The sequence below is a fragment of the Tympanuchus pallidicinctus genome, unplaced genomic scaffold (genome assembly GCF_026119805.1).
Source record: "Tympanuchus pallidicinctus isolate F22 unplaced genomic scaffold, pur_lepc_1.0 scaffold5, whole genome shotgun sequence".
Taxonomy (NCBI): Eukaryota; Metazoa; Chordata; class Aves; order Galliformes; family Phasianidae; genus Tympanuchus; species Tympanuchus pallidicinctus.
This window is the reverse complement of record NW_026294769.1, coordinates 44,872,564-44,893,144: the sequence shown is the minus strand read 5'-3', so window position 1 is coordinate 44,893,144 and position 20,581 is coordinate 44,872,564. Positions and strand designations below refer to the sequence as shown.

Below are 20,581 nucleotides of genomic sequence, written 5' to 3'. Positions count from 1 at the left end.
TTGCTTTGTTTTGTGTTTTTTTACAAGTTCTCTTTTTAATCTTCTTAAGAAATAAAAAACTTCTGTATCTTAATTTTTAATTCTAGAATAACTAATAAGAGTAAAGACAATTGTAGACTTCAGAACTGTGTACATAAGTAACAAATATGTATTTTTTGATGTTACTGAACATTTTAGCATTGAGGTAACCTAAACATTGTTTAGTGTTATTACTACACCCTTCAGGATTGTTTGAGATTACACAGGGAATGAAAGTCTTTGTCATGTGCATCTATGCCACTTGTAAGTAAATATTCATACTCAGTTCTACGTTTCTATACTCACATACAGCATTTATTCTGCTTATAAAAACTGTTTTCTTTTTGCTTTATTCAGTGCTGAGGCCATATATCTGTATAGTATTTTGTGACAAAATGACTGACTATACAAAGGAAGATCAAAATGATCTTAAGAGTTTACATTATTCCATTCAGCAGAAAAGGCCCCAATAAAAGTTTATGATGAAGTTCTAGAATATAGAATCTGAGAAATGTGATAAAAATCCTTTGCTTACTCAGAGGTGTCAGGGCTTCTTCAGACTCTTCAGTGAAGGCCAATACAGAACAAGTACAAAGATTTTTTATATATTAGGATAAGTCTTAAGCATTGGTTGAAAGAAATGGTGATTCACTTGGTTTTAGGAGTCATTCAGGTGTGGATAACATTTCACAGATGTTTTACAAATGCATTAAATTAAAATTGAACTTCTGTTTTGCTTGATGACAAATAAGGTGAAGATGACTGGAATAAAACAGTGTTTTTCAAACACCTTTGTGTTTGAAATGGGCAAAATGAAGTAATCCTGGAGAAGATGCAATGATTACCAAACTCAACAAATGTTGAATGACTCCTCCAGCTAGGAATGAAAGAAAGAAAAAGAAATTCTAACATCTGTTTAAAAAAAATGAAGCCACAAAATCTGAGTAGAATTGTTGGGAACACAGAACACTTAACAAAAACAGAACAGAAGCAAGATGGAGTACAGATATCTTTCATTAAGGTACTATAAAGTACCTTAAGTACTTTAAGGTACTAGATAACAATGAATTTAACAAAGCCAAAAGCCTACTCATCAGTGTTTGTACAGAAAAAGAAAAGCAACAAAAATCTTAACAGAACAAAAAAAAAACTGAAGTGCCACCAAAAGCAAGGTCCAAATCCCAACTTCTAACACCTTACAAAAATGACTCATGTATCTGTGTATGTAACATATTATATAACAAATAAGTAAATATAAAAGCAAGAGCCCTTATAAAAAAAAAAAAGCCTCTAAAATAAGGCTAATTAAGAACAACAGAGCTGTCTCAATCAATGATAGAAGACACCTGCTTCAACAGCTGAAGACAGTCGGTCACCTATGCCATAAATAAAGGGCTTGTAAATAGTCTAACCTGTGTATATTTATGCTCCTTTAGAGGCATGGTGGGGTGGTGGTTAAAGGGGTGAGTTATTGGCGTCTTCTTGAATTCATACTATTAGCAAACTTGTTGAGGCTCTATTTTTGTTTGTTTATTTAGGTCATTGTAAGAATTTAGCAGGCTCAGTCCTATCACTGATCTTTATGGAGCACTAAAGATTGTTTTGAGTCTCTGAGATACTGTGCTGCTCATCATAATTCTCTGAGCTTTGTCAATCAGCTTTGCTAACCAGGCATCTTGTTCTGTTTGTTAGTTGATATTGCCTATCTAAATAAGGCAGAATTTTCTTATTCTTGAGGTTCTAAATGGCTTCAACCAAGACTGAACTATGGTTTGGATATGCTGGTATGTGTGACTTGTAAGTAGATGCAGATATGTGCCTACCTAAATTTATTTCTTGTGATTAGGGAATGTCTCATGGGTGAAGTGGTGATTTGGGGGTTGCCTTTGTTTTAAATCTGCTCTATCCTTATCTATGGTCAACTTTTTGGTGGCAAGCACGCAGTATCTTTTAACTGAGGACATGGTGAAGCAACTAAGTTTTAAATGCAATCAGGATGTTTTCTGTATGCTGCTAACTAGACAAGAAATTTAAGGTCCATAAGTTCTTAGATTACTTTCGTTATAATACTAAAAATTATTTCTGAAGGTAAAAAGAACTTGTCCAGGAGGTATTGTAGTAGAAGCATAATAACAGAATGATTCAGGAGTATTATAATTATTATTTACTAACCAAACACAATAAAAAGAATAGGTTTGGAAAACACTGACTTTGAAGAGTTTTGTTAATAAATACAGTGTGGGTAGGCTTGTTTGGTGGGCTTGAGTTTTAGAAAGCCACTAAACCTCTACGCTTTTATGAAACTCAAACACATCACTTATCTCCTGAGGCGTTGAGTCTCTTCCCATGTACTGTAGAATACTATATTACTACTAGGTAAGGCATGGGTATGCAACCTTCTTGCTCACCTGGGCTGTATGGAGTGAAGAGCATTGTCTCAGGCTGCATAAAGGTTGCTTGACAGGTAACACCTCTTCTTTCCATGGAAACAACAAATACAGAGAACACAGTAACCCCATATGATAGAGACAATTATCAGCTACATGCCAGTATTTTTCATCCCACTCCCCACCATTTGCTATGCATTTTTGCCATCAATGAACAAGAGACTGTAAGCTGTGCTTGTGAAGAATCTGCAGCAGTGAAAGTGACTGCAGTTGTCACTGCTGAAAGGCACTGCCCACTGCCTCACAGCGCTCACGTCTGCTGTTTGCTCTCCATAAATGTTGAGTGAAAGTCAGGGAATGTCACTGGGTGTCTTTTTCCTGCATGGAGGAGTTCATTAAGATATCATTGCTTCATCCACACATCTACAACAGATACTGGCTTGTCAAGCTGCCCCTCTGCTGCCATCTGTTATGGCTATGAAATATAATGGGGCGCTGCTGGGGAAGTTTTAACCTCTACTGCCATACCACCAACGTCCACCTCTGACATGGTAGGCCAATATAATAAAATAGCAGGCATTACTTTCAGAGTAGTACTTACAAAATTTATAATCTAGTTAACATACGCAAGTAGCAAACTTACTTTAATTTTGAATATTATAAACTTAAAAACACAACAAAATCTAGAAGTAGTGATATCCTGGGCCTTGTTTTTGCTAAACTAATGCATCAATGGAAGTGGTTGCAATTCTTAGTTCTCAAGGCATTCATCAGATATTTCGGATGAAATCTTACTTCTCCTGTACTTCATTCTTGAAAGCAGTTGTTCATGCATGCATATCTTGCTAAAGACCTATAACAAGAATAAGATCTGACCGTGATGAAAGGGTTATTTTTCTGTGTTAAGAGAGGGCTTACACAAGTTTGGTAAGATGACGTGATCAAGTTTTCCTTTGAGTTGAATATCTGATTACAACTCTATACGCTCCATTTGAAAACTTGCAGGTAATTAATTTATCTTGATAAAAAATGGAGTCACAAATATATCAATAATTGGTAATTTTTCCAGAAATCTTGAAACCTTTTCTCAATTTTATCAAAAGGGGAAGAACAGCTGTGTATGTTTTACTGTTCATGGGACTAGGTTTAACCAGCATGTTAAACTGCATACCATTATTTGCTGTAACTCGATTTGGCACTCTATTGAGCCTTCCCTATGTCCTTGCTTTATCTCAGACAGTGCTGATTGCACACTAATATCCAATTGTGACTGAGTGATGTGTGCCTGGAGCTGGGCTGGTCTTCTTGTCAGGGGGAGCTGCTGCTGTGATGGTGCAGGGCAGGGAACAGCCTCAAAGAAAGTGGGGCCAGGCCATGGGTTGGACCTGTCTGGTCCAAAGGCTGCTAAACAGGAGGACAGTGTAAAGGCTCACATGTGTTGACATCCCCACTACTAAGAGTGTGTGTGTGTGTGTGTGCATGCAGCTGGAAGATGTATTCTTGGCTTTCATTTGCATTCTTTTTTCTACAGCATGACTGCTGTGCATTGAAACTGCTTATTGCAAGAGAACATAGCCTTCTATATTCTCTTGTTTTCCCATAGACTATTCGAAAAATTTGGTAGATGAAGATGAAAAAAGAATATAGTTTAAGGATGGCTTCAAGACAGTAGGGGTTCTCCTCAGCTATCGCAAGAATTTCCAGAAAGATCCATGGGAAGTTTCCCCTTTTGAGATTTTTTATTAAAAATATTTTCAATCTGAATTTTATATTAATGCCTTCTTTTGGAAGGGAAAGGGTTGTTTTCATGGCAGAAAGGGCAGAGAAGCAAATATTCTAACACCCATTGAAGCTGAGGAGCAAAGGAGTTCTGAATGTCCTTTGGCCTCCATGTGAAGAGCTATTTGATGCTAAAGTCCCCTTGTTTTCCTTGGACACATGCTGCCACCAGCAGCTACTGAAGAAGGAAATGATATTCCCATCAAGTGTCTCAAAGGTGCTGTTGGAGTCTCCTGCTACTTCTGCTTTAAAATATTCTCTCCAATCTGTGCTTCCTGGAGCTGCCAAAAGCATTGAGGAAGAGGGCACAGCATCTCCTCCTGTGATGGGCGCTCAGAGCTTTCCCCTTCCGGTAGCTATCATGTATTCATCAGTCTGAGACTATAGGGCCCAAAGAGAGAATACAATTACACAGAAATAAACTTGAAAAGCAAAATTATTTAACCATTTTTTTTTCTTTATGAACTTGCCATGACTTGCACTCAAGATATTTTCGTGTCCTAAAACGTAGAACAAAGGAGACGAGGAATGGTTGTAGTGGAAACGTGCAGTTCGTCTTCTTAAGTTACAGTTTAAAAACAGACAAGAAAGGAAACAGTTACTTTGGATACAGTCATTTCTCAATCTTATCACCATAGCCAGAGTATGGCAGTATTCGAAATCCAGCAGAGAGTTTGGTTATTTGTTTCCAGACAGAGTTCAGATATTTATGTTTGAAGATTTAAAGTTCATTAAATCAACTAATTCTAACTGCCTATTCTGTGAAACAGAAGTGTTTTGATTTATATTCTCACTCTCTCCTTGATTCTGTTAGCCTAATTTTCTTCTATTTTTTTTTCCTTTTTACAACTACACAACTAGAATTTAGTATTTCTTTTCTAGATCATCTTTCCTATATTCCACAACAAGAATGCATTTTATTCCCCTCCTGTCCCCTGCACTTGGTCATAAGAAAACATCTTAATTAGCTCAGAGCTGGCTCTTTCTTGCTAACACAAGCTGTTTTTAACAAGGAAACTGGGAAGTTTCCAGGTGAGAAATAGTAGATTTCAGCAATGTTTTAGATACTGTCTCCAGTACACATTTTAGACCCTAATAAAGATCTATTGAAGATGTTCAATATGGAATTTTGGAGCGGGTTGCTGATCTAAACAGGAAATAATTATAATATCCAAATCCAGGAATTGTTTTCAGTCATTTCTTGGAAGTTTTGAGTTTTTTATTGATATTGAAGAGAATTTTAGCCCTCTTAATGGAGACTTTAATTTATGGAAGATGAGAAAATAAAAATGCTGGACTTTTACCTATTAATATTCCACAGTTAATTAAATTGCATGTGTTTGAAATTAGCTGATGGTCATGTGGAAAGATGTAAAAAAAATTTTCAAAGAAAAAAATGTCAATGGTGAAGGATGCTAAAATCATTAACATGTGTAGAAAGACAGTTATTCTTGTTGCTAAAACTGATTAAGTGTTTAATCTTTTGGTTTTATTCCTTGATTACCTGAGTGTTTTAGTAACACCAATGATGGATGATATTTTTTTGCATCTCTTTTACCTTTGCTATGCAGTGAAGTTCAATCACTCTGTACAAAGGTTAGATCCAGTTAAAACAGCCTGTTAATTATTTATGAGACAGCAAGAAGACCAATGGGACTTTTACTTGTCCTTCTGGAGAAATAATGACACCATTACAATCTATTTAACACCATGCAAAACAATATCCACAGGTGACCTTGAAAAGCATTGCCAGGTTGAATTTATGGCCATCATGTACCCTCTTCAAGTAAGAATATCAAAGAGAAGCCTAAAGTTAAATCAGCACTTTGAACAGCAACAGTGTCCTGAGGTTTGATAACAAAATCTCTTCATTTTTCTTTGTTTTATTAAAGAGAGCATATGTCTCCCACAGATCAGATCTGATAACTAATACTGTTTTTTTCAGTTCTGGGAGCTTACTGCATACTTCCATTAAGTGCTGTGATATGACAGATAGTGGCTGAGATATTGCCATGTCTGTTGAAATGGTTGAAACATCTGTACGTGGAGAAAAACTTCAGCACTTCATTATTTTGGTATCTTTGCTCAGTCCTTGAGGCTAATTCTGGATTATTTGGAAAATTTGAAAGCCTTTTTAGTTTTGTTTTTAGGTCACTGTTATATGTAAAATGAGATACAGTTGTCATCTTCCAGGAATGTGAATTAATTTAAAAATTAAAATGTTTGGAACTTTATTTAATGAGTAACTAATTTGATTGAAAAGCACGGTTGCCTGTCCTTAATGGTTGTAGATTACACTGAGGTAGATATAATTTCAGTCCCTAGGTGAATGTGAGAAGATGTGTACATATATCAAAATGGAGACAATAGGAGGAAATAACTTAATCAAAATGCTGTCACTGAACAAAACAGCAGCGTGTAAGGCACATGCAGCTGTGAAACTGCAGATGGAATAACAAGAAAACAGAATCTGTGCATCTTGAAACAGATGTGAAGTAGAGAGCATGCTCCAAGCAGCTGATTTAAAAAGAAACAAAGGTTGCATTGAACTAATTATAATTGATTACTTACACTGAAAAACTTAAAATAGTTATTTGTATACATTTTCAAGAGGTAGACACAGTCCTACAGTCCTAAATGACTGAACAGTATGGCTGCAGTTTCTTCATGTGATAAAAGATATTGAACTACACATGACAGTTCCAGGAAAACCAAATCTGGCATTTGAGGAAAGCTGAGTGAAAGCAGAAGACACAAATGTAACAAGATGATGATTTATCTTCTATCACAAGCATCTCATTAATGGACTTTTCTTGGCCAAAGGGCTATGATCTTCACTTTCTGTCTCATCTGTTTCTTCCCTTTCCACCAAAGTGGTGCAGGCCATTTTCTCCTCCCCTATAGCAAGACTAGCAAGTGAGAAGTTTTCTCCAATATAAGCTCCCAGTATAAGATTTTGTTCATATGCCACTTCTTTATTTTGTCTTGGACTTTGAGTATGAGCAGCATTAACCCTTGGGGCTTAACTCTATTCCTCCTGTGTGTGGTAAAAAAGCCATCTGCCCATGTGGTTGTTCAGCTCCAGATGTTGCTGCTGCTAGATGGTTTTTCCCCAGCTTTACTCCTCTGCCAGCGCCACCAAACTTTGCCTCTGGTCCCATTCAGTCCACTAGAAAGGCTTACAGAACCTCTGCAAACACAATTATGTTTTTTTCCAGAGTGCCTGACACTGTATTGTGAGGGTTTATTATCTGCAAATAGCAATGCAAAATACTCAAAGCCTACTTGACTACTACACAGCAAGAGACTCAGCAGAAATTTTAGTACCTCTTTTTCCCATTGAGCATTTAGAAAACCTTCACAGTTTCTGGAAAGGAGGTGCTTATTGAACTACTCACTAGAAGGTGCTTCAGAAAGAATGTTCTGAGGATAAAATTATCAGATTTTGCTTTAGGGCAATACAGAACCTGTATTCATGTTTGCCCTTTGCATTTCAGAAGCTAGAACAACCGTGTATCCTCCCATAACTCATTAAGAGTAAGGAAACGGTAAGTCATCTCATAATCTCCTCCCTCTTCTTATAAAATCTTTGAACTCTGCATTTTGGATTTCTTTTTACTTTTTTAAATCCCACAGTGAATAAACTGGAGACTGTACACAAATCAAATATTAACACTAATAACCAAGATCACCTGAATTATGAGAACATCTGCCATTTGCCAACTAAACAGCATGTAATCTCTATGTAGTTTCCAATTTCCTTCCAGAGATCTATTAAATTCACTGTGTTTTGGTGGTCTTATGCAATTCCATTTTTCAAGTAGATTGCATGTTTTTCAAAAAACAATGTGAAGCAGAGATGCTCATTAATTTTATGTCATAAGCACCGTATTTGTGGACCGCTCTTGAAGCCTTCTCAAGATCAACCTCTTTCCATCCACTTGAAAAACCTGATGCACATTGTCATAAGCAGAGCCAAGGTTTGTAAAATAAAGTATCTGACCAAATGATTTCATCTGAGTTATCAGTTTGGGATGTGGAGTACTTGCTAATAGGGAGCAGGTTCCTTATTTCCTACTGTTCAACATATAACCGGCCGGTAAATGAAGCTTTTGACACTGTCTCTAAAATCTGGCTATATTCTCCCATCAAGTGATCTCTTAAGTCCCCATTTACCACTTTGATATTCCACTTTGAAAGAAACCAAACTTCCAGGGACCAAAGGACCAGAAGGGAACCATTAGGAGGGGATGTTTGGGGAGCAAATTATCCACACAGACCATCAAATTTCATCTATTCATTTTTATAGGTTCAAGACAAACCTTGATCAAAGAGTCCTTCCCTTCCCCCACCCCTCCAACAGCAGCAATTTATAAAGAGAAACTGATTTTTTTAAGGAATTCTGCTTGTTTATTTTAGAGGGACCATTACAAAACAGAAGTTCTGCAGAGGCCCTTCCAGTTTCTGCTTTGCTTATTCAAACCAGCATTCTTACCAAAATCAACTACTACTTATTTTTGATCTGCCAGAGTTTACTCCTAAAGAACAGGGAGCTGTTCTGTCTGAGTAGGAGCAGCCACCCTTTCTTTCTGACTAGCAGATACATGCTTTTGGTAATTGAATGCAGCTGCTTTCCTTTTTGGTCCTTCAGCTTTCGAAGGAAATCCCTGCTCCAGGAGATGTCAGTGCCTTCAGCAGGAATGAGGGAAGGACAACTGGAAGGCTTTCCTTTGCCTCCAAAGGCCAGATGCTGTATGATACATTCTTAAATCGCTGCAGAGAATGTAGGTACGATATTACAGGAAAATATGATTTCACTGCCTGTCTTTTAGAGTCTAAGTCGATAGCTAATGTTTCTTTAAGTAATAGAGTTTCTTCAAAAGATGGTCTTCACCAGGTGAGATAGCCTTCTGTTCTCTTGAATGGAGGTATAAAATGGTTTTGCTGGTGGTATAGTGTGTATGAACAAGACTTTTATAGGTATGGCATGATCTCAGTGTGGTATTCTGCTTTTTGTCTTGCCTGTCAGCATGATGGCCTTGATGGAGATATCTAGGGACTAGAGGTAAGGGCATCTATGAGCCTACATAGTCCTTCTCATCATAGCATGAAATTATTAATGCATGCAAGATGTCAGATACAGCCATAAAATTAAAGGGCAAAAATGAATACTGAAACGTATTGCTTGTTATTTGCAAAGTCACCAGTGAATATAATTTTATGTTGATAGTTTTACGGTTAGATGATGCTTTAATGTGAGCCTTAGGCTTTCATACAAGAGTATATAATTCATCACTGCAAATTTTAGGAACATGATTTCAGAACAAAAGATGGATTCCCTATAAATACTTGTGGCAGCTAATGGAAGGTGCAAAGTTGAAATAAGGAATTAAGTCACAGGAAAGTTGATAGCAATAGCAAGACTTTGTACTCAAATTGAGCAATTCTGCAGAGATGTTACTGCACGCACGAATGACAAGGACAGTGGAAGTGCTGTAACTTCTTAAAACAGATCTTAAATTAAGCAGATAGTTTTATTCTCTCGGGCTACAGATACAGGATCCAGTACATAATGCTCAAAGCATAAACCCAGATCAAATCTCGCTGCTGCAGCAGTATACAAAGAAGTAGAGAATAAGCATGCTGACTGTGCATTGAAGAGAAGGCACTCGAAAGCCCCTATTTACCCTTGTTTCAGGCATGAGTACAGTTCTCAGTGCATGAGTGATGCAAAAATAACTGGAGGATTGCATCAAGCATCTGTCCACAGCAATATAAATAAAGATGAGCTGACGTGATGGAGATTAACTGCACTGTAAGCATTCCTGCAGTGCTCAGCAGAATGAGGTGCAAGGGAGTAAAAGGACAAGGGGGTGGAGTAACAGTTCTAGCAAAAGGACACATCACTTAGTCCTGCAAATCAGGATGCCCAAAATTTCATATCATTGAGGTAGATCTGACTGACATGTCGACACCATGCTGTGTAGTCATTAGCTGCTCTGCATGTTTAACATGTGTCTGTAGTCCAAGAGGTGAATTCTTTCAGTATCTAAAGGGGAGCTACAGGAAAGAAGGGGACAGACTTCTTAGTAAGGTCTGTGGTGACAGAACAAGGGGAAATAGTTTTAAGCTTAAAGAGGGGATATTTAGGTTAGATATAAGGAAAAAGTCTTTTACAGTGAGGGTGGTGAGGCACTGGAGCAGGTTGCCCAGAGAGGTGATGGATGCCTCTCCCTGAAGACTTTCAAGGCCAGGCTGGACCAGGTTCTGGGCAACCTGGTCTAGCTGTGCATGTCCCTGTTCACTGCAGAGGAGTTGGACTAGGTGACCTTTAAAGGTTCCTTCCAACTCTAAGGATTCTATGATTCTTCCCCAGATAGTCAGTGGTAGTCTTACTAGGTCAGAATGAGCCAGGGTGCCTGCATATCACTGCTGGCAGAATTTTTCACCTGAATCTATAAGCCAGCTCTTTTTCATTTAGAAAGCTAGGAAGAATTAGGTCAGGCTCTGAAGTATGAGGAGCTTCCACAGCTGCTGCCCTCAAGCCTTTATGGAAATCACAGGGACTGCATGGCCCTAGGTGAGGAAAGATCACAGCTCTTGATAACTTATTTATGAGAAGAGAGGGAGAATCTGTGAATATAACAGTAGTGCTTGGCCTCCACTAACACAAGTGTTATGGCTGAGAATGATGCTAAATCACAAAAGCCAGAATTTCTCAACGAGAAATAAGCATTTTTACAATGTTTTTCTCCCTTCCTTTCTCCCTTCCTTTCTCTCTTTCACAACCTGTGAGAATATTTTGGCTGCAGTAGTAAAGCTGCATACAGGGGGAAAAAAGTTACTAACTCCTTCAGTTTACCCTCTGGCATAAATGTTTTAAACGTCAACTACCATTATTACTTTCTGAATTAAAGTATTTCTGCTGAAGGTAGTGATTTGTTTATATTTTTGTTGTTTCTGTCGGCATTTTGTGTTCAGACATTTTTGAGTACTTAATGTAAAATAAATTCACATGCAGATAACTTTGGAGCAGTGCAGTATTTTAAAAACCACATGTTTGCAATAACACAGTGAGAGCTTTGAAATCAAAGTAAAGCTCAGGATGAAACTAGGGGAAAAAAAAGTTAGAAGTCTGTGTGCTCACATGTTTGATTCTGCCCAAGTTGGGCCAAAATTCTACTCTCATCAAAAATGACTTAAATCTGGACTTTCCCCAGTATGAGTATAATGGAGATACTTCATATATGCTTGTCTCAAGAAAAGTAGAATCGGGGCCTCTGTTTCCACTTCTGGTTTATGCAATGGAAAGTTTCAAATGCTGAAGAAGCTCAGCCACTTGGATCAAAGATAGCCATTTATGACTGAAGGTTTTCATCCATTCATTCCATCCATTCAGCCAGTTTTCACTGCCTCTATTCTTAATTTCTGTATGCTTTGACTTTGTGTCCTTTCTGTAAGCAAAGAAAGATTTGATAGAAGTGTCCCCCTGGCTGCATTCAAAACAGGAAATAGATGGTATGGGATCAGTGCTGAGATGATAAGAAACAGCATTTTTCCTCCTTACATTTCTGACCAAAGAATACTAAGGAGAAAAATATCCTTTATCAAGCCAGATCTTTTTAGAAAACGAGACCAGTGTTCTATAAACATTTCATCTCACTTCAATTCTACCTTAACTGTGTTTTAACAACTTAGTTTGAGAAAGGTGAGAAAAGTTAGCAGGTATCAGCTTAGAGATGCCCCACAGCTTTTAAAACTAACGAAAGAACTAAGAGAAGGCATGTTTACTGTGCAGTTCTCCTCATTTTTAGTCACCACCATCTACTTCATGTAATTTGGAGCTCAGCAGCTGGAAGCTCGGCCTGTGTTCTCTGTTCTGGCCACTTGAGGGAATCAGTCTGTAGCGGTGGTCCGCAATTTTTGCTTCTACACTAAGGAAGTAAGAAAAATTATATTTTTTGCAGAACGTTTTCCAACTTTACTTCAACATTAAAGACATCACAAAGCACCGGCTCAGAAATAAATTACTCCCTACATACTAAGTATCCAGGAAGGGAAAAAAATGTTGATAAATGAGAGTCTTGGGAGTTGCTAAGTGAGGTCCCTGCACACAATTTATGATCATGCACTCTTGGACTTCAGAATGATTAATATAGCTAATTCTCAGTAGAATAAGAGCTGTTTTAGCCCAGGAGAGAACTGTACGTTATTGTTTATAGAAGCAGATAACATCAAAGTGGCTCACTGCTTGTGTTAAGCAAATACAGAATTCTGGGTCAGTGCAAATTAATCCTAAAGGAGTAAGAAAAAGTTCTTAATGACTGCTAGATCAGTGTGTTATCACTTTTCATACAACCAAAAATGGTGGAACTGTTGGTGAGAATTACAAATGGCCTCACTCACCGCAGCGCGCTGGCAGCTGTCTATTAGCACGGTCATCATTGGGCACTCTGGCCGTTTGTAAACATAAAATTTGCTAATGATGTGTAAAAGATTCAGGCAATTTTCTGAGGTATTTGAGCCTTTCCAAAACTGTCTTTTGCAACAAACATACATCATGTTTTATCCTACAGTTAGCTGAGTGGACTGAGAACCTTAAAATTGTTCTCTTCTTATTCATATGGGAAAGTCTGGTTTGCGGAAATAAAAAAATTGCGTTTACATGTGAAGTCACTGTGGAAAAAATTATTGTTGATTTATTAAGAAGTATCTATTAAGCTGTGTTGTCTGGTCCAAAGGCACACAGTTTGGCTTTCTTTGGATGGAATAGGTTGCGTTTCACAGACTATAGTTAACTTTGCGGTACTGTCAAATTGCCTTAGAAACATAATTTTGTTCCTTTAAAGTATAGTTTAACTGCTTGGACCTGCATGTGGTCTGTAAACTAACTACCTTTACTTTGTCACCAATAAAACCCTAACAACCTTCTAGAAAGATCTATGCACATCTGATCATACCCTAATGCATTATAGTTCTGTCCTAGCACTGTGCTCTGTGCCCTGGTCTGGACAGAGCTGTTGGCAGGAGAGGAGGGGAGCAGGCTGCCTCTGCTAGCATCATAGAAGTCTCATTGCTGTCTGTTGATAGTCCTTGCTTGCCTGTACATTAGTATTGATAGTCTGAATGCACATTGTGAGAAATTTCACTCACCTGGTACAATCACTGCAGTTATTTGTCTGAAAAAGTGGTTTAAAATAATTTGTTATTTCAGGCAAAATCATAACACTGAGAAACAACTCAGATAATTATTAGGTCTTCTGATGTGTTTTCCTCTGGTACAGTTACTGCTTAGCAAACTTTGTGCATACTTTTCAGTGCTTCTCAGAATATTTGGCTACAAATACAAATGTTTTTCAAATGTGGTGGCAGCAAAAGATGCGTTTCCCCCTTGACTTGTAGCTTTCCTTTCTACCACATCATACTTGGGATGCATCTTTGCAAATGGAGGCATTCTGATGTATGAGGTCAAAGATCTGAACTTCCTCTGTGTGTATGCAAAGGGAAAATGTTTGTGCTTTGTAGGACACCAGATCTTTATTTTTCACTCCATGGTATTCTTACACTGGAAAGCTCATTGCTAGGGATGGGACAGAGCAGTAGTAGTCTTTCTTTATTCTTGTGCCAAACCCACCTGAAGAACCAAGACCTCTCTATACACAGCAGGGTGAGGGGTGATCCAGGTTGCTGTGTGTACTTTCCAGTGCATCTAGCTTGAGTAAATGAACCTACTCTTTAGTAATCATATAGCTGCTAAAGTTGCCCAGAGGTGCTCCAGGTATTTGCCAGAAAGTATGATTGGTGAGAAAAGGGGCTGAATTCTGAAAGACAGTTTATTAACAAGGAAAAGAAAGAAAGAAGAAAAAAAAAAGTATAAAAAATGAAATTGTATCTTCTCTTCCTCTCTCTAACCATTCTCTCTCAGTCTCTTTTGAGGAAAGTAACCACCATTCTCTATGGTCACCTGACAAAGATGGAGGTTATTTGGATATGCACTGCTAAAAATTGCACAGCCTGTACTTTTTGTCCTACCTCCTTCTGTAGGAAATCATCTGTAAGTATCACGTCCATCACCCCATCATTGCTTAACCAAACCAAACCTTTTTTTTTTTCTTTCTTTCTTTTTTTTCCAGTTGTCTCACAGAGGTCTGTCCCTCCTGCCCTTTAATCATCCCTAATCCTCTCTGAACCTCCTCCAGTATGTCTACATTCTTTACTGGTATGTATGAGGAGCTAAATACAGTGTAAAGAGTGCAGAACGGAGCTATGGTGTAATGGGCACTCAGAAAACATAAAAAACCTCTGTCTTTGGACTTTGGTAACCACTGTGTAGTGGTTGATTTACAAAGTTTATCTGAAAAGGCATAATGCGCTATTATTCATTTGCAGATAAAAGTCTGAAATCTTCCACCTCTAATTATGAAAAGAGAGGAGCAAAAGTAAACTGCCTTGAGTTGCTGCTTGTACCTCAGTTCCATAGTATGGCATCTGCCTCTCAGGCCACATACAGACCCCCCAGAGAGCTCTGCAGTGTTTCCTAATGCCTGGCTTGTCCCGCTCGCTCCTTCTAACATCGCACTGGTCCTGTGCTGTGCAACTGGCCACTCCGACAGCTTTCATCATGCCAGAGTTTATGGCAACTGTAAATCTATTAAGCCACAATTTGCACTTAATAAAATGAAACAGCAAGCAGTTAAACGAAAGCTCGATCCTAAACGGGAGAACATTTTTCAGGAAAAGTCATCGGGGCTGCCACTGCTACTGCTGCCTGCCTGCCTGCCTTTGAGAAATTCAATCGTGCTGATTGAGGGAACCTGGGGAGAGCTGGCTACTCCTTGCTTTGGTTCATAATGGCCCCATAGACCATTTAATCATCCGTGGATGACACAAAGGCCACGCTGTGAACACCGGATGTGGAGGAATGCACTTATCAGATGCTTCCTGCCCATGAGTGGGCACGGGTTCAGGCTCATCCCCATGTCCCTGTGCTTCAGAGTGTCCCCGCTGTCAGAGTAGAGAGCAGAGCAGATGACTGCTGTTGCTCCTCCTTTGCCTTTGTTTTCTTACATCGGAGCATGCACAAGTAGTGCTTTGGGAGCTGAGCTCGGAGAGGGGAGGAAAGGCTTTGTGCTGCAGGCTGCTGACAGGCCTGGAGGCACCCGCCCTGAGAAGCACTGGGTGCAGCCTTAGCAGGAGGAGAGGGGCACTGGGAGACAAAGCAGAGACTTACTGGCTCCTGTGAAATAGATTTCTCTGTCGATGTTAAAATGACTTCCTCCATGTCCACAGTTTTGCCTCCGCTCCATACTGTGGCATTTCTGGGTGACCAAGTGGCTGACCCTGGTTTGTAGTTGAATAGTCTGGTCAGAAACCATATGCCCGGTTTCAATAACTAGAGAAAAAAAGGCTCAGCCAGGGGAGGCAATGAGTGCTTGAAAATCTGATCCATCGTACTAATTGATTTGGAATATTAGCCTTTAGTTTAGATTGGAAATCCATTTCCTCCTGAATGCAGGCAATTTGCTGACAGCTCGGGCCATACATGTAACCATGCAAAGCTTGACACACCATCCTCAACCCCGAGCCCATGTATGCTGGCAAACACATTCAAAATAGCTTCAAGAGTTTGTAACTTCTGAGAGGACGCCTCTAGACACAGATCTGTGCCCATTCTTATGAGCATTCCTCCTGACAAAGTTATAGGATTTGTAATTCAAAAAAGCAACTCGCTGCTGACTAATGCGTGCCAATTAAGTTCAGCCCATTGAATCAACAGTTTCCTGTTACCTGTTCCTTCAGGTAGAACAGCGGCTGATACCCCTGCCCTTTCCCAGGCTTCTGTGCAGGGACCTTTCCTGCCCGAAAACAGTGGGGACACCTGTTTTCTGAGCAGGGAAGGCCAGCACCTGAAATCCTAGGAATGGTCCCACTATTGAAAACAGGGGGCTTGATAAGGCAGCCACTGTGATAGGCAGCGGAAATTTGATGATGAAAGGAGATGCCTAATAGATTAATCTGGTGTGATTTGCCAAAACACAGGGTTTTCTGGAAGATTATCCACACTCGCAATAGGAAGCCCTTTGTTTTGTGAAAGTCCCCACTTATCATGGTATTCTTTATCTCAACAAGAAACATAATGGTTTACTTGTTTACATGCATGGCAGATATATTCAGAGCCGGGCTTAGGAACTGTGAACTCCTTTTCATTTGAAACATTTCCAGCAGGCAGGTTATTAGCTGAGGGGGAACAAGCAGTTGGACACACATAAAATTTAAATCTGCCTTGCTTAGATTGGCAAAAATGAATGTTATTTCATCCACCGGGAAAATGTTTTACTTCCTGCTCAAATACTTTTGGAAGAAAATCACAAGCTCATTTGTAGCCATCATATATGTATGTATATATTTTTTTAGAGTTAAGTGTTATGTCTACAGAAACGTATTTGTTACTGTACGCCGGTTATTTTCCACTAATATTAATTATTTTATTAGCTTGTCTTTACTTCTTCAATTTTACTTTGCTTACTATAAAATGTGACTGATGGCTCTACATTATTTATACTGAATGTGTGGCTGGATTCTAGCCCTTGATGTACGCTGGATAGAACTGCTTTGGTTTCTGGAATTGATTTTTAAATACCTTACACATCCAGGACTGCAAGAACTACCAAAGCACTGTGTTCTTGAACTCTGAAAATAAACAAAAACTACCATGTTAGAAAACATTTTTATTAGAGTCCTTTTAGGTGATCCTGAACCAACAAAGTTTTTCACAGAGCTGAGCATTAAGCTCGCTGGGTGCACGGTATGCCTACCACACAAAAGGGTGCACAGAAGGAGAGTGCATTGTACAAGCAAAGCTGGAGCCCTTAAAGCACAGGAGTTTGTGGGGTTGTTTTACTGCGCTCCTAGGCAGTAGCACGTTGTACAAAACAGGCTTCAAATTTACAGTAGAGGCAGCCAGTTTCCATCCTAGGATAAATAAGAGGTGGGGAGCTGCTTCAAACTAAGTCGAAAGAAAAGGAAGATAAGAAAGCAGTCTGCAATATCCAATGCCACAGAATTAGCTATGGGGACCTACCTCAGGACTTTGCTGCAGCCAGCACAACAGTGAGGTAGGAAACGACATTAGAAAGAAGAGGAAAATGGGACTGGAAATCTGATAAATCCATCAAAAAGAATAGATCTCCAAAGATTTGTCTGTCTAGACCAGTGGACTGCTACAAATGAGAGTTAGTGGCTCATGCAAAGGGATACAGTGTAATGAAAAATTACCATGGAGTAATACTTGGCATAGACAAAGGATTTTATTTTACTTGTAGGACATATTTTATGGTTTATGAAGACATTGGAAATCTATTTTCTGTTTTCTTCTTCCATACTCATAGCTTACATTACTTATTTTACAATGTGTTCAGGCACACATCGTACTTTTTTCTGTATGCTCCAAACCTTCCTATAGTTCAAACTGTTGTTAAAGCCAAGTGCTGCACTTGACTAGTTAGCGTGCAGCTGAAACTGAGGAGTGTGAGAGAAGACCTTCAGAATTTGGTTGGAATTAGCGCAAATTCATCACAGTTTTTGCAACATCTCTTATTTGGGTTTGAGAGAGCTCCAGATCAGTGCCTGGCTCACAAAGAAGTGTTGCACACTGAATGGGTGATTTGTTGAGAGGTGAGGCTTCTGTTGAAGCAAAGCATCTTGGAAACAATATGGAGAAAGCCCTGGTACATCTACACAATATGCTTTGTCACATTCTACTTCTTTCCACCAAATCCCATACCAATTACCCTTACAACAGAGTTTTGAGAGCAAAACTGAACAACAAGAAAAAAGAGTTTATATGAAAAATCAGTATCATTTTTCTTGTGAATGTCCTTTACAGGGAAATTTCTCTTAAAAATGCATGTATAATGACAAAGTAGCAAGCGATAGTTCATCTCTGTATATACACTGGATCTTTAGCACTTCTGGTTTGCTGTTAGAGATGGCCCAGGCAGACTTTTGTGCCTGGAAGCTCATGGGTTGCTTTTGTGTTTCATGGCTGTAGTTTTGTTCAGTAAAAGATATCACCTCTTCTTACAAGCCTTGACTTGGTTGTAAACTTAGATCATCCAAGCTACAACAACAACAGGACAAACTCCGCATAGTGCAAATGTAATTTGCAGGGTCAGCATGAAACTGATCCTGGATCTTGGATGAAAAGAGAGCTATATATGTTGTCACATCCATAGAGCTGCCAGCACCTGCTAAGAACCTTCAACACAAACTGAAGCCAAAGTGAGCTGAGGTCACGCTTCAGGCACGCCAGCATTAAGTCATTGTGTTTAGAGACCCTGACTAAATGTAGGGGCAATGTGTACATACTGCAAAACCACAGTCCTCTGTCCATCCTCTATTCTAGCTGCCCTTGGGTCTCCTTCACGTAGGACATGCAGAAGTCTTCTGGCTATATGAAATGATAAAAAAACAATTTCTACATTGTTAGGTTAGCTATAGAATTTGTATGCATGGCAAGAGTTTAGCCCAACATATTCTTCCAGATTTTTCAGAAGATGTTAAATATGTCAGTTCTGTGAAGTACGTACTATAATGCGTTTTCAGTTTTGCTGACCTCCCTAATGGAAAGACAAACATTGCAAAAATCCTTACTGAAAAGAAGGATGACTTTGGCATGTCAACTCTCCATCAGTAGATCTGAAGCAACAGAACATTTATTGTTTTCAGTTCACCACAGTTTTAAAAAGAAAATCTTGGATTTTTGGCAGCTGAAAATAAGAGCTTTCAATTCAGACAAAAGAATTGTTGTTTCTGGTATTAGTCCAAAGAATTAATACAACATAAAAAGTAATATACTTCTGTCTGTATTTTAATGACAATGAAGTGTGTGTGCACTCTAATTTTGTCCGCCTCCTCCTACACTGTATTTCCCTTCTTTGGTCCTTTTCTCTGCACCACAAGAGGGCATGGTGTGTGGCATCCCATCACTCACATTTGGCTGAATGCATTCAGGAATTGATACTGTAGCAAAAAGGTCATCAGACCTATAAATTAGTATGATCTTTGTGCAGAAATCCAAACGCTTTCATATTAGAGGGACAGCTTCCATTACCTAGTTTGGTGTCCAGCATACTGTAGAAATAAATGCAGCTGCTTCATTTTGGAGCCAGTAGACAATTCCCATCATCAGTAGCAAAGACAACTGTTTGATCTATTCTATCTGCTTGTCCTCCCTACGTGTCCATCCTTTTTCCTAACCCTGACCTACATGTCCTGTCCACGGCTTTTCAGTATCTATGAAACTTCATGGAATTATTTTCAGTTATTCTCTGGAGAGGAATCACCTTCCCAGTTTCAGACTTGCAAATCTCTTCAATTGAAGCCAAATCACCACTGGAAAATGTTTTCACTCTCTCTTTTCTATCCTTCTGTGCAACACACAAGGCAGAAGGATCTTGATTGTCTTCTGCCAGTTCAAACAAAAACTGTCTGGGTGGAATGAGCATTCCTGTTGCCATCCTTCTCTCCCACACAGATGATGATCATTTATAGCAATTTACAATAATACAGCTTTGGAAAATATATATTGGAGGAGAAAGAGTTGTTTTAAGAGCTATGTGGAATTTTCAATATAAAACTAAGAAAAGCATAGGCAATTTTTAGTGGTAAAATATTTAAATCCCTGCATATCTGACAGATTATTCCATGTGAATGATAATGATTTGTTGTAAATATCACCATAGCAGCTACATATAAATATATGCAGTCTAGTCTGCACTTCAGAATAAAGAGAGGTTTATCTTTATTACCTGGTAGGATACCAAGAATAGAAACATCCTTGTACTCTTGAGAAAGGAGAACCAAAGTTTGCTTTCCTCTTTTTTTTTTTTTTTTTCCTTTCATTTGAACAGTGAGAAAATTGTAATGAGTCCTAGCCAGAAAATGTTGGCAACTGTACACTGGATAGACTGGAGAGGTGAAATCTGAGAATCCCAGAGGCAAAAAAGAAGGATGCTTCAGGAACAGAAACTCAGATTTGGTAGCCACCCTCACAGAGATGGTGAAAACAAAGCTGTAAGGAGGAACAAAGTTGCCAAGGGATGAGCTGAAAAGGGAGAAAGGGAGCAAAGAAAAAATAAAGCCTTAAAAAGGCGGAGGAAGGAGAGGCAATAAAAGGAGCAGAGAATGTAAGAAAAGAGGATGTACAGGGCAGCTCCAGAAGCATTAAGAGATCAGAGAAGGAAGCCATTTGGGTGTCCAAAGGAGGTGGTGAACTTAGAAGAGGGGTGATGCGGAAGCAGTAAGATAAATTCTGTTGGAGAAGGTGGCAGTTACCTCAGTGAAAGAACTGCAGGACAGCTGGTGCAGGGGAAAGCCTATCAAAGGGTAATGCCTGA

At 39.0% G+C, this 20,581-nt stretch overlaps 1 long non-coding RNA gene across 1 annotated transcript; it reads left to right on the top strand.

The window, feature by feature from the left end:
• Positions 1–1,333: 1,333 nt before the first annotated feature.
• LOC128091610 (uncharacterized) lies at positions 1,334–16,634 on the top strand. Its single transcript, XR_008211489.1, has 4 exons — positions 1,334–1,416; positions 8,836–8,972; positions 14,318–14,403; positions 14,574–16,634. It is a non-coding gene; the product is annotated as an uncharacterized LOC128091610 (long non-coding RNA).
• The last annotated feature ends 3,947 nt before the right edge of the window (positions 16,635–20,581 follow it).